This window comes from Cyprinodon tularosa, unplaced genomic scaffold (assembly GCF_016077235.1).
Source record: "Cyprinodon tularosa strain WSP-4 unplaced genomic scaffold, ASM1607723v1 ctg233, whole genome shotgun sequence".
Classification (NCBI taxonomy): Eukaryota; Metazoa; Chordata; class Actinopteri; order Cyprinodontiformes; family Cyprinodontidae; genus Cyprinodon; species Cyprinodon tularosa.
This window is the reverse complement of record NW_024038871.1, coordinates 1,221,543-1,236,137: the sequence shown is the minus strand read 5'-3', so window position 1 is coordinate 1,236,137 and position 14,595 is coordinate 1,221,543. Positions and strand designations below refer to the sequence as shown.

Below are 14,595 nucleotides of genomic sequence, written 5' to 3'. Positions count from 1 at the left end.
CTGCTGTGCAATCCAGTAGGTTTCTTGTCTGGAACCAGCCTATAGCCCAGTAGTCAGTGACCATAGACAAAGTCATACAATACATTGTTTTTTTCAAACAAGGCCACCCATATTGGTTTAGGCCTCCTTTTCTGAGCATATTTTAGCAGGCTCTTCTTTGACTTTCACCTTCCTATACACTAGTACTGATAGTTCCATATCTGTGCATCAGTACTCTACATATTCTTTCTTTGAGGTTGAATAAAAAAGGAGGAAAATAAAGGTTTTGTATAAAGTTACTTTTTGTCAGCTGATTTGCAGCATTGTCTTCAATTATATCATTTCAAAATTATTCTGAGACATTTTCACAATTTCAAAACCTTTTCCAAACACAAAGTTTAACGTCCATTTGTAAGTCTGAGTTGTCTGAGTAAAGCGACTCCTGTAGACTCAGAGAGAATCTTACTGTTTGTTTTGTAGCAATCTTGTTATGAATTCAGCATCACAACTGTATCACTCTAGCTGGAGTTGAAGAGGGAGGTCCATTTTGACAAATTGTCTTTGTGTTCCCCCATGTTGGCACCTCTGGAATCCCACAGGGATAGAGAATGATCAAGCATGTGGTGGTTTTTTTTTTCTTCCCCGCAGCAGGTTTGGCGTCAGGACTGGTATCCCCAAGGAAATGTGTTTTGGATAGTGGATTTGTTACTCTTGAGGATTGGTTCAGCATAGCAAAACTATATATTTGAATCCACAGATGTTCAAAGTTAAAATATGCATGGAGTTTGTTCCAAAATGTCCAAAATTAATGTTGTGGCTTATGGCATAACAAAGCCAAACCCTAAGTAATTGATTTACCCTTCCAATTCACTCTTCTCATCAGGAAAGCAGAATGGCGCAGCGGAAGCGTGCTGGGCCCATAACCCAGAGGTCGGTGGACTGAAACCACCCTCTGCTATAAACTGGCATTTTCTGTCAATCTGTTATGCCAGATTTAGGCCCCTTCAAAAATGAGCAGTGACATTTAAAGCAGCTGTTGTATTTTTCTCATTAAATATGTGTCCACTGCAATGTCCTACCATCCCCAATACTACTTTTAAATTACTGTTCAAACCACTTGTAATGTAAGAGTTGAAAAGGCAACGTTTTAAAGTGATCAGTTCTGGAATGCGTTAAAATGCTGCTTTGAAAGAAATCCCTCTCCAGTAACTCCCAGTCTTTTAGAAATGTTCCAAAACTTTCAAAATGTACTGTTCAGAATGATGCCAGATACCAGAATGTGTTGGTTCAAGTAACCTTTGGGGTGGATGCAAGTAGAGTGGTGCTGTCATTTTCAGGCTAATAACACATGCTTAAATCTAATGCAAACAAGCATCTTTCACTGAACCAGGCAAAAAAAAAAACAACAGTAATGACAACTTATTGTTATGGGGTTCCAAGCTGCATGTGAATTGAGCTGTGCAGAAAGGACCTTCCCAAACAGTTTAAAAGTGTGGAACTTATCCCTTTACTAGTTTTGAGCTTTGAAGCCACTTCAACAGGAAGTAAAGGTTTTCAAACAGCAAAACTTGATTGCAGTAGATCATTTTAGATTTTTTGGAGTTAGCAAGTTCTGCATGGAATGACTGTCACTTGCATCAATCACCAAAGAGGGGGCTTTTGTGCCACTTCTTCTCATATGAGGGCTGGATTTCAAGCTGTATCTGCTTTAAGAGTTGGCCAGAGTGATTGACCAGCTGACTCGGAATAAGCACGGAGACGTGTAAGACAGTGAGAATAAAGAAACGAGCTAGCCAGGAGTCAAACCTAGAGTCTTCTGATCCATAGTCAGACACGTTATCCATTGCGCCACTAGCCCTAACTTGAGCAAGATGTACACATCATTGTTCGAAAGCTCGAATAAAGTCGCATCATAGAAATTTAGGTGGACATTGTGGTTAAATACTGGGAGTGGAAAAGCTAAAACAAATGCTGCATGTGAGGCTTGACTCATGACCTTCATATTATGAGACTGACGAGCTGCCTACTGCGCCAGCCAGGACATGAAAGCATGCCTAGGGACAGGGACTCATCTTGTGCACAGACATTTTGAATACCCTCCACAATAGGGGCTGATGAGATGTGTTCCTCCAGCATCCTAATGGATATACCTCCCGAGCAAGGGATTGTTGGTTCCAGTCCCATCTGCTGTGCAATCCAGTAGGTTTCTTGTCTGGAACCAGCCTATAGCCCAGTAGTCAGTGACCATAGACAAAGTCATACAATACATTGTTTTTTTCAAACAAGGCCACTTATATTGGTTTAGGCCTCATTTTCTGAGCATATTTTAGCAGCTCTTCTTTGACTTTCACCTTCCATCACAAATGTATCACTCTAGCTGAAGTTGAAGAGGGAGGTCCATTTTGACAAATTGTCTTTGTGTTCCCCCGTGTTGGCACCTCTGGAATCCCACAGGGATAGAGAATGGGCAAGTATGTGGTCGTTTTTTTTTTCTTCCTCGCAGCAGGTTGGGCGTCAGGACTGGTATCCCCAAGGAAATGTGTTTTGGATAGTGGATTTGTTACTCTTGAGGATTGGTTCAGCATAGCAAAACTATATATTTGAATCCACAGATGTTCAAAGTTAAAATATGCATGGAGTTTGTTCCAAAATGTCCAAAATTAATGTTGTGGCTTATGGCTTAACAAAGCCAAACCCTAAGTAATTGATTTACCGTTCCAATTCTCTCTTCTCCTCAGGAAAGCAGAGTGGCGCAGCGGAAGCGTGCTGGGCCCATAACCCAGAGGTCGGTGGACCAAAACCACCCTCTGCTATAAACTTGCATTTTCTGTCAATCTGTTATGCCAGATTTAGGCCCCTTCAAAAATGAGCATTGACATTTACAGCAGCTGTTGTATTTTTCTCATTAAATATGTGTCCACTGCAATGTCCTACCATCCCCAATACTACTTTTAAATAACTGTTCAAACCACTTGTAATGTAAGAGTTGAAAAGGCAACGTTTTAAAGTGATCAGTTCTGGAATGCGTTAAAATGCTGCTTTGAAAGAAATCCCTCTCCAGTAACTCCCAGTCTTTTAGAAATGTTCCAAAACTTTCAAAATGTACTGTTCAGAACGATACCAGCAGCCAGATGCCAGAATTTGTTGGTTCAACTAATCTTTGGGCTGGATACGCAAGTAGAGTGGTGCTGTCATTTTCAGGCTAATACCATCTGCTTAAATCTAATGCAACCAAGCATCTTTCACTGAACCAGGCAAAAAAACAACAGTATTGACAACTTATTGTTATGGGGTTCCAAGCTGCATGTGAATTGAGCTGTGCAGAAAGGACCTTCCTAAACAGCTTTAAAGTGTGGAACTTTTCCCTTTACTAGTTTTAAACTTTGAAGCCCCTTCAAGAGCAAGTAAAGGTTTTCAAACAGCAAAACTATAATGCATTAGATCATTTTAGATTTTTTGGAGTTAGCAAGTTCTGCATGGAATGACTGTCACTTGCATCAATCACCAATGAGGGAGTTTTTGTGCCAGTTCTTCTCATATGGCGGTTGGACTTCAAGCTGTATCTGCTTTAGGAGTTTGCCAGAGTGATTGACCAGCTGACTCGGAATAAGCACGGAGACGTGTAAGACAATGAAAATGGAGTCGAACCTACAGTCTTCTGATCCGTACTCAGACGCGTTATCCATTGAGCCACTAGCCCTAACTTGGCAACCTTGTTGTGCGAAAAACCGCAGATAAAGTTGTATCATAGAAAGTGAGGTGGAGAATGTTGTTACATACTGGTAGTGGAAAAGCTAAAACAAATGCCTCGTGTGAGGGTTTAGGTTTCTTTGCTTCAAGTAGCCAGATTTCTTTGCCGTTTTCCAGATCATGTTGCGGGAATGCTTCATAGAGAATTGGATGATGATATCTTAAGGGTGTGGTTTGTTAGGGTTTATTTTACCTAGCCGATATACTGAATCAATCACCTCCAGAAGCTTCTCCCCATAGTTTGGGATTATATTCTGACATACTTCCACCACCTTGAGCCTAACATCCTTCGTTCCTTCTACAGGCATGCCGCGGAGCCACAGATTCCACCGCTTCTTCTCGAATGCTAGCTCTATTACTCTTTTTCCCAGTGTTTAAATCTTTCCTCAACTTTGCTGACTTGGCTGACCGTGGTGTGCAGTGTGTTTTTAATATCTTGTATGTCAGCGGAGAGAAAGTTAATAGTGGACTTTAACTCTCAGATGGATTTTCCAATGGATTTCCCTTTCTCCTCGATAGCTAGCTTTAGCACCGTTATCACAATCTCTGCAGTGGCTTGCTCCATTTTACCTTCTTGGTAGATGGTGACTTTGTAGGAGTTAGTATCAGATGCCCTTCAGTTTTGTGTTTTGTTGTCGAGGTTGAAGACATTACAAATATATCTGTTTTGACAGGAGACAAGTTCAGATCAACATTGTTAGGTTTATTCTTTTATACATCATGTGCATTGTTACTTTGTTAGTCAGATTAGACAGAGCAGAAGGCCTTCCTTCACATTGTGGATGTCACGGTGTGTACGGAGGTCATCTAATCAAGACAGCCTTCGTGTCTTTAAGAATACACAGGATATGGGCACATCTTGGAGCCGGTCTGATAGGAGAGCTACTGTATCTGTAACCCTGAAGCATAGAAGCAAGCTGCATGGAGTTCAAGACATGGATGGCGTGTCAGTTTCTGATACGCACAGCTAAGCTCACGGACGTGATTTTTGAGACCACAGCTGTGCAAGCTCTAAGCATTTTTTCTCTGTCCTGTAACGACCTGATCTGGAATAAATTCTGTTACTTTTTTACTCCTGTTTTTATAGTCCTTTTTTATATGGTTTTACCCAGTTTGAGTTAAGAGTAGTAAATAACTTGCTCCAAGGAAAAGAACCGGTGAGGAGGCCCCCGGGGTGCTACAGCCTTCCTTCCAAGGGGACAAATCCTCCTCAATTTAATAACGTCTACAAGCTAGCCGCCATCTTGGCTCTCCCCGACCCAAGTGTTGCTCACGGAGAAGATAGCAGGAGACAACAGAGCAGTATGGGGGGTGAACTGAGGCATTTAAATGCTGATGCTGCTTTTGGGGGTGGTGCACCTTCGTCAAATATGTTTACAAGTTTGCACAAGTTTGCTGTTGCACCAAAATTGTTCACTTTTTATTTATTGTTTTACAGTATATTAATTTTACAGTTTGAAGTTAAGCAGGTAAGGCTTACGTTTAAGATCCTTATTTTATGAAGCGAAGTTTGTTATTTTGTATTAAAGTGAATTGCTGGATAATAATTTGTTTTCCATATGCTCAAGTCATTCACAAACATGCATCTAATTCAGTTCTGATGCAAATTGTTTAAAAAAAAATAATTTTACACACAAAGGGGGGCTAAAAAAAATCCCCACACAAGGAGGGGTAAAGGCAATCGGGTCAGCTGGCAAACACATGAGGTGTCCCTTTTTTTTTTTTTTCTCAGGAAGTTGGCAACCCTACAAGTGACATTGTGGAAGTGACATTTAGATGTTTTAGCAAAATTTAGCTGCAAAGCGGACTGAACTTTTTGTGTCACCTGACTGAACATTTTGGAAGAAATGGGGTTGGAGAACACAAATAACAATTAGGAATTAAATATAAGCACTGTTATCTATTTAAGAAATTTAAAAATTTTCAGTTCTTGAATATAAAAACAAAGACAGGACAAGTTTAATAAATGAACTTGATTGATTTCACATTGGAGAAAATTACCTATGCATTTAACCCATCTCTCAGGATGAACCTCTGATTCCTCAGGATTCCAAGCTCTATGGCCTAACCACTAGGCTGCCACTCCCCCAGGCATGTTTGAAAAGGTTAATCTGTTTTAACCATAAAAAAAGAAAAGAGAATAGAGAAAAATCACCAAATTTTCATCTTTAACACAATTTTCTGATAGGAAAACCCACTTAGCCGTGCCGTGCATGCACATGTTACCCAAAATACGCAATGAGCCGCACATGTCAGCAATGTATTTGTCGTCACTGCTAGGAGGTGAGGGCAACAACAAAAATCAACTTTTCTTATTGGTTACCCACCGCCATGAAATCTTTAATAGATGAAGGAAAAGAAATACAAATGCATAAAAAAAAAATTTGAAATAGCATTTATAGTGTCTGGATTTCAAAAAGTACAAGGCAATCAAATCAATAAAGGATTGTCTGTATACAAATGAGAAATGTTAGCCATATTTTAAGCGGCTCAGTTGATAGAAGAAATAAAAAGCATATGTTCAGATTCAAATTCAGCACTTATAATTTTACAGGAAAGTCTTTTGGAGATTTTTAATAGATATACAGCAAATAGTAGATTTGGAATCAAAAAGGGCAACAACAGGTGTAATAAATTTTACAATTAGTATAAGCAATTTACAGACACAAAGTATTGGTAAACAAAAATTTATAAAAAGTGTCAAAAAGAATGGAATAAAGGAAAAAAGGGAAGATGCAATAAGATTCAAAGAAAGTTAAATTGATTACAAGAATAACTTTTAGCTATGCAGGCCCTAATTATAGATTGTTTGTATTGAATAAATATACAGGAAGTGTATGTCAACATTTGGCAGAAAATGGAACAATATATGTTATATTAGATTGTAGAAGATAGATTTAAAAAACATACAATAAAAAATAAACGTCATAAACACTATGCAGAAAAACTCAGAAAGTAAAATTATAAACCGCTTGTTAAAGAACAGGTTTGATTAATAGAATTTGAAGATAGTAAGAATTAAAAAAAAAGGACTAAATGAGTTCATCTGTTTTTTTTTTTTTCGGATTTTGCTGACCACCAAATCTCTACGAAGAAGAGTAGGAAGCAGCAGAGGAGTCAAGACGAAGGGAAAAAGAAAATCTCTTACATCCAATTTCGGTACAAATTTATTTAGACAATAAGTACTATGGATATGTCCAAATTTATACAGATGCTTAAAAAAAAATTCACATAGCAATAGTGGGGTGTCATTCATTCTTCCAGAATTCAGTATTAAAAAATGTAAAAGAATTCTGATGGAGTGTCAGTTTATGTAGGAGAGATGATGGGGATCATTTTGGCTTTACGATGGATTAAGGAAGTTCGTCCTGTAAGAAGTATAATGTGTTCTGATTCAAGTTCATCATTATATTCAATATTAAGTAATCCTTCTATTAATCGACCAGATCTTTTATTAGATTCAATTTTTAATTTATAGAATTCAGGCATTGGGTTTAACAGTTATTTTTACATATATATAGGAGTAAAAGGAAATTAGTTGGCAGCTGAATATGAAAAACAAGCTACAAAAAATAGTTATATTGATATAATGATACCATTTAGTGAAGAAGAAATTGAACCTATTATTAAACAAAAGGTTAAGGAAAGGTGGCAGAAGCAATGGGAAGAGGATAGAACTGGAAGGTGGCTTTACAGTATTCAAAGAAAAGTTGCTAGAATGAGGAGAACAGGAAGAAATAGAAAAGAGGAAACCATTATATCCAGATTACGTTTTGATCATACAAGGTTAAATAGTACATTATTTAAAATGAGGAAACATCCAACAGGAAATTGTGATTTTTGTTTTCAAGAAGAGACAGTAAAACATGTTTTGTTAGTCTGTTCTAGATATTCTGTTGAGAGAAGGGAAGTAGTTAGTCGATTACAAGAAAAAATTTATTTAATGAATTACCTTAGGACAACAAAATTAATAAAAAATAATGTAAGATGTACGTATTAACTTAATTATTATAATCTTATTTTTATTTTGTTGTTGTTGGTTGTTTGTTTCTTGGTGGATTGCAAACAACTTATAGGTGCATACCGCCACCTACTGTACATGAGTGTGTAGCTCTATAATTGCACCTACTATATTCTATTTTTTTTTATTTTTGTGTTATATAAAAATAAAAACAACCCTTCTAATAGAGGGTGGAGAAACTCCTTTAGAAATTAGATAGTTCAAAATAGCACTTTCATATTGGATCAGAATTAAAAGCAGTAGTGAAGAAAACCCAGCAGCAAGCATAATTAAGAACTGTTGGGAATATTTCAAATTTACAAGAAATGGCTTTGGCTGGACTGTGAATAAATGGGCAAAAATATATGAGTTAGATGATGAGAAATTCTCCAAAAATAACCCAATCTGTGCTGTAGGACCATACTTGTTTGCAGAAACAAAAGTTGACTTTAATATACATGAAATGAAAAGAGAATGGAACCATAATGAAGTTGGGTTTAAATTTAGCATATATATTAGACAATTGTATTATAGTTATTTAAAAATTTACACAGATGGTTCAAAAAATTCAAAGGGATATGTGGGAATAGGGATATTCATTCCGTATGTAAAAGATTAACTGACCTTTTATCTATATACACAGCAGAAATGGTAGCAAATATTATTAGTTTACAGTGGGTGGAGAAGGTCAGACTGGACAGAGTGGTGATTTGCACAGATTCTAACGCTGCAATAGAAAGCATTCATTCAGGAGAAAATAATAGGAAACACTTTGTTCTAGAAATTAATTTCATTCAGTTTGTTTAGGTTATTTAGGTATGGAATAGATGTTCAATTTTGCTGGGTTCCAGCAAACGGAGGGGTGAGAGGAAATGAAATAGCAGACAATATAGCTAAAAAGGCTTTAGGAAAGCAGAATATAGATCAGATTCCCTTTGGGAAGGGGAAGGTACATCAATATTTAAAAAGAAAGAAACAGAATTATGGTAAAAAAATATGGGATGAAGATTATAAAGGAAGAAGATTATATAGAGTAAAAAAAAACTGTAATTGTTAAAAATAATGGAGAAAGAAACAGAAGGGAAGAGATAATTTATACTAGATTAAGAACTGGACATACCTACTTGAATGAGTTTTTGTTTTTACTAGATAAGAGAAATAATACTTTATGTGAGGGTTGTGAAAGAAAAGAAAATGTGGATCATGTTTTGATGGATTGCATTAAATATGCAACTGAAAGAGGGAGGATGAGGAAAGTAATTATGGAAAAATCGAGAGAATGGAGTATTAAACGAATTTTAGGGACAGATGGAGATAGGGAGGGAAATTTGGTTATTAATAAAGCATTGTTTTTATTGTTGCATAACACAAAAATAAAAACAGACTATAGTAGGTGAACTATAAAGCTACACACTCATGTACTGTAGGTGGAAATGGGAGAAATGCTGTTAGATTTAAAAAGAACAAAACTTGAAATAAATTATTGGTTGAAGTTAAAAGGTAATAGCTTAGATCATCCCACTCGGGAACTTTTAAATCCATGTTGTTAAAAAAAAAAGAAAGAAATTAGGAGTTTTGGATGGCAATTGAAAATAAAATAAAAGAATTTAAAATGAATGATTTAGAAATGACTCTAACTACACCAATATCAATTATACCACCATGGATTCTACCAGAGGCAATAGTAGATATGGCAATAATGGAAATGAAACAAGATTAATCTTATATCGTAGATAATTATTCAGTACAGTTACATTTAAACAATTGTTATCAGTATATTCAAATTTATATAGATGCATCAAAAATAAATAGGAAAATAGGAATAGCTTTTGTAGTAACAGAATTCAATATAAGAATAGGAAAACAAATAATAGATGGATTATCAGTATACACAGGAGAAATGTTAGCAATATTATTAGCTTTACAATGGGTAGAAGATATAAAACCGTTAAAATAAGTAATCTGTTCAGATTCAAGCTCTGCATTATTAAGTATAAAATATAATCAATCAGATAGTAGGATGGACATTTTATTAGAAATATTTCATACATTATTCAGAATACAAAATATGGGTTTGATAGTTACATTTCTGTGGGTTCCAGCACATATTGGAGTAGAAGGAAATGAGAGGGCAGATAAAATGGCAAAGAGGGCGAGTTAGTATCCTATTAGTTTTACAGTTAAAACAAATAAATCTGAAGGAAAGAGTATTATTAAAGAGAAACTGATGGAAAAATGGCAACAAAAAAAAAGGTGGAATGAAGAAAAAACAGGAAGATGGTTTTATAAAATTCAGAAGACAGAGTAAACAAATACAAATAGTTATTAGATATTTAAAGAAAACTAAATTATTTCATAGAATTTGATTATAGATGGTCTTTATGATATTGATGAGTAAAATACTAAGATATATATAGATAGAAATATATATAGTATATATATATTTATATATTAATATATAGATTGATAGATAAAAACATCTAGAATCACACTCCATACCAGTAAGTGGCGGTAATGCTGCTCAAAGTTTGTTGCCAACCGCCAATAAACCAAAAGAAGAGGAAGTAGGTGGCGGTATGCAAGCTGTTTGCAATCCGCCATTCAACGTAGAAGAAGAAGTCACGACAGAGGAAAGAAAGTGGCACCGAAGAGTCGCAGAGGAAATGTTTTTTGTTTGTTTTTTTTTACTAAAAGTTCAACCGCATTCATTTCATTCAGGTACGAAAGCAAAGTTGTTCGTTTTTAATGTCCTTTTAAAAAAAAGTTAATCTAATTCAACCCGCTAAGTTTATCCTTGTTTTCACATGTCTTACGAGGTTAGTGAGGTTATTTTGATAAAGATACATTTTTAACAACTTGAAAGGCACGTGTATTAAGTGCATAACCAACTAGTGAGTTCAAGCAAACATGTTTTACTTGTATTTTTTCATCCTTTGTAAATCCTGCTTGCACGCGGTGGAGGTCACGTGGTAGCTGAAGTGCGTGATCTACGCGCCTGCTTGCATTGCTTGATTCAGACAGATAAAATTTATGATAATTGAGGAGCAAACAGGATCGTTTATCATAAAAAAAAAAAAATCTGCTTGTCTTTCAGGTGATCTGATGCAATTGTGTTCCTGCGAGGCACTGGGGGTTCAAGTACATGTACGTATTGAAACGTGGATACTTTTTTCAGTCACGTGCAGCATCTCCAAAGTTGGTCCTCGAGGGCCGCCATCCTGCAGGTTTTAGAGGTTTAATTTCTCCAGCACAGCTAAATTATAATTGAAAGCTGGTTAGCAGGCTTTTGCTCAACTGCAATCATCATAATCAGCTGTGCTAAAGCAGAGAAACCTCCAAAACCTGCAGGACACTGTGAGGATGCCTGGCCATGTGCATGGCTGTCCCAATGATTATATCAATCACTACCCATCTGATCCATTCATGTTTATGTTTGGGAAAGATTACTGATAACGACTGAAATGAGGGTGCCTGTCTGCATGTCTCACAGTAACTGTTTTAATGTGATATATTTATTGACATGTTGTTATTGTCTTTTCAGAATTGGCCTTGGTCGCACAGCTGAACCGCATTGATACAACTACCACCTACCAAAAACTGACCACCAGTCTTTGTTTTCTGTTTAATTAACAAAAATAAAAATGAGTTCATAAAATACACTCTATTGTCTGGAGTATTTTCTCACACATCCACATCTTGGAATTTGGAAAGTTCTTAATAAATTCTACAGAGAACTTCTAAAAGTCAGAGTAATGCAAGTTGCTTAACATAAGATAAAATAGGAAACTCATGAAAAATCAACACTGAACTGATCATTAAAAATGCTTAGAAATCTGCAGTTTACCAGAGATGAAGGCTGAGGAAAGATTTTTATTTTGGTGAGAACTAGACTAGAAAAGCTTGAGGGTTTCCTGGGGTCATTAAATAATTTTTTTTTAATTGAGGCCTGAATTGGCATTAAAATTCATTAAATACGACTATTGTGGCATTTAAAACGGTTTATTTAAAAACAATTTCATTATATCGTAATATATATGCTTTGGGCTTATTGAGGAATTCAAGACATGGCTGCAGCCTGTCGACGGGAAAGATGAGGAATTTAGCTGTGTTATGAGAGCCATGGATACCTGATGGCATTAAAATTGTTTCTTAGAGCATTAAATTAGAGTTACTCATTCCTGTATAACACTTCAATCTTAAGGTGTTTGAACTAAGATAAATAATTTTGATGTTTACAGTATTTTAATTTTAGTTTAACTCAGTTTGTCTTAACCGAGTGACAGGATTTTAAGTAAATGTAAAGAATTATTTTGTCAACACAAAAAAAAAACTGCAAATTAGAACAATGCTGAAGAAATGAAAAAGTACCTTCAAATCATTTTCACACTTCAACTAGTGTGGTTTTTAAAATATTTAATTCATGTTTGAATCCACAAGGAAACCACAATGAAGCCCAAAACGATTGGAAAGTACATTGACACATTTTTTTGTTGTTGGAAAAAAATATATTTATTTATTTTTTAATACAGTGTCCTGTCTGGCAATGTGGCAATAAGACTAATTGTCTTGATGTCAAAAAGAGCCCAACAGATTTTACTTTCACAAGTGTAGCAGTATGGCAATTGCCATACTGCTACACTTGTTTCATGCATATCAATTGCTTTATTATAATTATGCAGGGAGTTTTACAGTTTATATGGACACTGCAATGTAAATAGAGCAGAAAAACAGAAGAAGAAAAAGGGGGGGAAAAAAGAAAGGAGACAATGACAAAACATTTTCAGTCTGCTTCATCACCTGCAACATATTAAGTCAAAAATAATTTTTAACTTAATATTCCAAGTCTCAGGGACTGGTTATAACTGAAAAAGTAGTCAAGTTGTCACTTTTGGTACGCTTTGATTAAATGTGAGATTGCACTTAGTTTCATTTTTGTTCTGTTTTGATTTCAAAAGCTCAAAAAAGTGATATTGTTTTATAGGCCTCGGGAATCTTACATTTGATGGTTTTTAATGTATTAACTGTTGCCTAACTGATATTCTGTTGTATTCATTTGTTCCACTTGTGTGACGTGAATGTAGCTACTCGAGGCGAAAAGAAATGGCTAGGATGTCAGGTTCTATTAAAAAGTCTGGGACATAAATGTTCTGCCGATTAGCCTAATGTATGTGTTCCTTTATAAATAAAAAGGCTCAGATTAAGGACATTAACTAATCAAACATATAGAACGATCAAATGTGCCTACGTTTTGGTTTTTTTTTTTAGGAATCTTTGCTTCTCGTTTCCTAACATGAATATCGGTGTAAGTGTAATCAAAGTAACAGTCTGCTATTAAAATGTGAACACTGTCACATAAAGTATATTTTATTTATTATATAATAATATATTCTAATTTTAATGTAAGAAAGAAAAAGTATATTTCAATCATATACAAAGCAGCTCATTTCTGGGGACTAAACCAGCTTTTAAAATTATCGTAGCTTGCTAGCAATGGGGGACGGTAAATCACGGTGCACCCGGAAGTTGATGTTCTTCTTCGTGGGAGGAGGCTGTTGCTTAGTGCCACGTTGATGGAGACCAGTGGGGACGTGGAAATCTGTCCTGAGAGTCCGCAGCCGGGACCCGGTAGCCCGTTCCTCTGTTTGCACAGCCGTTAGAAACGAAACGGGAACCTCTTCAGTTGGGAGGTTGTGCGTTTGTGTCTTTGTTTTAGTGTTGCGTTCATGTGAGGAGCGGCCAAGAAGAGAAGGTAAGCCGCTTTAGAGAAGTAATAAGATCTCGGTGTGTTTGTGTGTGTAGGTCGATTACAGCTGTGCATTGGATAGGTTGCAGGGACTCTACTAACTTAACACAACATGTAAGCTACCAAAAAACAGCTAACACCGTCCTGGGGAGCTTGTGTTTAAATATTAACATTTGAACTCTTGTTTTAGCCGGAGTAACTGTCGAAGCTTTTTATCCTCCAATCAGCTGTTAGCTTTCTGCTAGCTTAGGGGTTTAATAGATAAATCAAATCAGACTTTGCACTGGAGAGAAATCCAATTCATTCTTTCAAGTCTCACATTAATTATGGAAGCTAAATGAGAACAAGGTCTGTTTCTGTTATTCAGCAACGTAACTACTACAAAACTGAACTGTAACAACATGCTGTGATAAAGGTGTAGTTACATGTTACTATAGTTTTCCCTTTCAGCTGGTGCCATTCTAGGTGAATATCTCTAGGAAATAAATAGAAGCTGCTGGGATTTCTGCACCTTTTTAGGAAAGGGATTTGATTGAGTTGTATCTGGAGGGAGATCAGTAAAGCAGATCAATGCAAACTATTATATATATATATATATATATATATATATATATATATATATATATATATATATATTACAATCAAACTTTGTTCAGGCATTTATTTTATAACAGAGGGTTTTTAATTTGTGCAATTTTGTATTTGATTTTTTTGTTAGTTTGACTTCATCTACCAAAAAATAAAATAAAAAATGCCTGAAAAAAGAAATTGTAAGAAAATAAAGGAAATTAGGAAAGAAAGGAAAAAAACATCTGAGAAAAAAACTCCTGTAGAGAATTTCACATCTAGAACAAAAAAAAAAAACAGTCAGCTGCGAAAATTCAACAGCAGAACTGGCCTATTTTGGCATTTCAGTTTTTGTAGTTGAATTTTTAGTCATCATTTTTGCAAGTGAATGTAAAGTAAGGTTTTTCTTTTGGTGAATAAACCCACTTGGGAGATAAATAGCGTTCAAATTCATTTAATTTTAACTTAATGTTATGATTCTGGCCTGTCTGTCCGCTCTGCTCTCCCTGTGAGCAATCAACTCCAGCTCTTGCCTACTGCAGTGCAATATGCAGCA

At 35.8% G+C, this 14,595-nt stretch overlaps 1 protein-coding gene, 1 long non-coding RNA gene and 1 other non-coding gene across 10 annotated transcripts in view; 2 read left to right on the top strand and 1 right to left on the bottom strand.

Annotated features, from left to right (window-relative positions):
• Positions 1–1,764: 1,764 nt before the first annotated feature.
• On the bottom strand, positions 1,765–1,837 carry trnah-aug. The gene has a single exon. It is a non-coding gene; the product is annotated as a tRNA-His (tRNA).
• An 8,455-nt stretch (positions 1,838–10,292) lies between these two features.
• On the top strand, positions 10,293–11,388 carry LOC119784780. The gene is made up of 3 exons (XR_005280976.1): positions 10,293–10,447; positions 10,824–10,873; positions 11,271–11,388. It is a non-coding gene; the product is annotated as an uncharacterized LOC119784780 (long non-coding RNA).
• A 1,879-nt stretch (positions 11,389–13,267) lies between these two features.
• The window catches only part of sec31a (SEC31 homolog A, COPII coat complex component), a 29,029-nt gene continuing 27,701 nt past the window's right edge, over positions 13,268–14,595 (top strand). For 4 of the 8 annotated variants that reach the window (XM_038286980.1, XM_038286979.1, XM_038286977.1 and 1 more), the window contains exon 1: positions 13,268–13,478. The gene's annotated coding sequence lies outside the window, so the exon portion shown is untranslated. The remainder of the gene's footprint in view (positions 13,479–14,595) is intronic. The other 4 variants (XM_038286983.1, XM_038286982.1, XM_038286981.1 and 1 more) reach the window with 1 other exon arrangement.